Source organism: Sinocyclocheilus rhinocerous, unplaced genomic scaffold (genome assembly GCF_001515625.1).
Source record: "Sinocyclocheilus rhinocerous isolate Xijiao unplaced genomic scaffold, SAMN03320098_v1.1 scaffold757, whole genome shotgun sequence".
Classification (NCBI taxonomy): Eukaryota; Metazoa; Chordata; class Actinopteri; order Cypriniformes; family Cyprinidae; genus Sinocyclocheilus; species Sinocyclocheilus rhinocerous.
In genome coordinates, this window is record NW_015662957.1 from 1346946 (window position 1) to 1350088 (window position 3143).

At 37.3% G+C, this 3143-nt stretch overlaps 1 protein-coding gene across 1 annotated transcript in view; it reads right to left on the minus strand.

Annotated features, from left to right (window-relative positions):
* LOC107728630 (MAP kinase-activated protein kinase 2) overlaps positions 1-3143 on the minus strand; it is a 46074-nt gene that overhangs the window by 15851 nt on the left and 27080 nt on the right. The window lies entirely within an intron of this gene.

The window sequence follows — 3143 nt, forward strand, 5'->3', positions numbered from 1 at the left end:
ATATATACATACATATATATACATATATATATATATATATATATATAGTATGCGAAAATTATAAATATGAGAAATAAAGACAAGAAAGTAATATATACTTGTGTATTGCTACTAACGTCACAATGCAGAACAACCAGATTTCTGGAGTTTTGCCTCCCCCTACAGGTAATCACCCCTTATTACATCAAGATCTAGGCAGTATGTTTTTGAAAATGGTCATACTAACATCATGCATTTTTTATTTTATGCATTATATTATACAGTTTAGTCCAAGTTGTCTTACAACATGATATTTTAAATAGAATTTTCATTTTTGGGTGAACTATCCCTTTAAACGCCACAAATCCCATTTTATCAAAGACGATGACATATAATCCACTGCAGTCAACTAAGCCATGGTTTTGCCCAAATGTAAAGCATGTAACAATAGATAAATATCCTTCATATATATATATTTTTTAATGATGGCCTCTTACAATATACTACTGTCTAAACAATCACATCACTGAAAACGTCAAATATAGACTCCCAATCCTAGAAATGACTGAAACATCACTGATAACAGAATGTATAGTCTAGACTCCAGATGCAAAGCTAACTGAATATAAGATTATTTTAAATCACTGAAGAGGAATTTGGAGTGTAAAGAACAGGGACTTAAAAACTCTTTTTTTTTCTACTTTTAGGATAATAGGGAGAGATTTAGGGCCTAAATATTCCACGAGAGCAGAAACAGGATACTTCTTATCATAAAGAAAACTACGAAATGACACGCTTGTCCATTCAGACAAAAGCATCTGATTTAAAGGGGTCATATGATGCGATTTCAATTTTTCCTTTCTCTTTGGAGTGTTACAAGCTCTTGGTGCATAAAGAAGATCTGTAAAGTTGCAAAGATTAAAGTCTCAAATCCAAAGAGATATCTTGTTAGACCGATGAGCTTTGTAAAAATCGACACGTTTCAGAAAGGCGGGGCATAGAGGAGAAACAATAATGTACAGTATGTGGAAAATAGTGTTTTTTTAACCTTAAACCGCATAAACATTTAATTACACCAAATACACAAAATAATGTTCTTTTTAGCAACATCATATGACCCCTTTAAGGAAAAGATCACTGGGATACAGGACACTGACAAAAAAAAAAGCTTAAAATTGTTAAACATAAGATAGATTTGGAACCTCTTAAGTTTATTCCCTCATGCGAACATGTAAGCAGTTGGCCACTATTAAGGCATGTTGTACTACAGCACACAGTTATGTATGACAAGTAGTGGAAAGAATTCCTTCTGGGGGGACGTTCGGCAGACGTTCTCTCTTGTCCAGATTAGAGGTCTCAGGATTCCTGCCTTTGCACACTGCCCACATCACGCCTGTGAAACCTCATATCCTCACACCAGCCTACAGGGGGCTAAACAGCTTATTTGGCAGAGCTAAACCAGGAACCTTCATTTGCTTGCCAACCATGTATACAGGTGTGATTCAGACATACTTGTCTTATGTGAGAGGATTGGTTATCACAAATGTAAATAAAAACGGAAATAAATATATGTAGCATGTAAAACTCATCTGTGAAAATACAGACACATCACCCACACACTGCACAACAGACAGTAGCAGTCACAAAGCCTTCTCTCACCAAAGCCCTCTAGTTCTCAAGCACAGACAGATAGCTGTAATGTTTCATTTCAAGGTGGCATTTCTCTAATGCTCAGCAGAACAACAGTTTTTTTGTTCATCTTCGTAGAATATTTAGTAGCCTAGATTGCGATGGACCTGAATGACTCCACTTCTACTTGACTTACTGTCATTTCAAATACCATAATAGGGTTTGTTAAATGTTTTGACATTTGATTGCATTTTAAATCACAGATGGGATAACCTCTCGTTTTAAAAAGACTACTCACATATACCAAGGTCTAGTTCCACTCAGTGACTGATTTGATGTGGAAAAGGGTAGATGACATGATATCCAAGCAGTGTGACTTGCTACAATAACTTTAAAACCAAATTTTAGATTAAAAACACATTTTATAACTATTATGCATGCAGTTTCAAATTATTTGTCACACCACACAAACATTTAAAATGAAGGGAAAAAATGTAATTAAAATGGGTGAGAAAGATTAATAATGGCATTTATGGAACCAAATATATTATAAATCATTTTCTTTTATTGATGCGTGACCGCTTCCATCATTTTAAAATCACTTTGACCCAGAAACACAAGCTTTATGCACTCAAGTAAACAGGAAGGTTTTAGCTTTCTAATTATTTTCTAATGGCTAGTATTCTTCTATTCCAAACCACTGCAGAGACATAATCATTTTGCTGGCTGCAATAAACCCTTGAGAAAATGAACACTAATGACTGCAAAGAATGTTTTATTATTTAACAGCATTAGAGGATTTATTCAAACAAACTAAACAGTCAAAATTTCAGAATCATTAAATGGGTCATATGATGTTGCTAAAAAGAACATTATTTTGTGTATTTGGTGTAATGAAATGTGTTTATGCGGTTTAAGGTTCAAAAAACACATTTAGGGATGCACCGAATATTCGGCAACTGAAATTATTCGGCCGAAAATAGCAAAAAAATCTCTTTCGGTGTTTGGCCAAATAAGCGAAAAGGCTGAATAATATGAACCGAACAATGACGAATGGATTATAATGACTGTATAAGTCATTATAATCCGTAATTATGTCCCCACTGGATGCAACAAATGCCTCGTTTATAATGGGTTTGAATGTTTTTGTCTCGTCACTCCGGCCGGACAGGGCATCACAGTATGGTAAGGGGCGTAACATTTCCGTCACACGCTTGAGGTATTCGGCCAATCACAACGCACTGGATAGCTGGCCAATCACACTGCAAAAAATGGCTTATCTTATTTAGACACGGCGTGCTAGAATGAGCGGCGGCGGGCTAGAGTGAGTGGAGGCCGGCGGGCCTGAGTGAGAGGCAGCGGGCGGGCTTGAGAACGGCGCGGTCGGCAGATTCGACAAAGGAGCAGCCGGCGGGCTTGCGGCAACCACATGTGACGACACCGGGCTGGACTCCGCTTCGTCCACAGTGAAAGCCGATCCGGCGATACACAGCGCGAAGTTGATGTATTTCCTCAGCGACCAGCACGGATCAGCT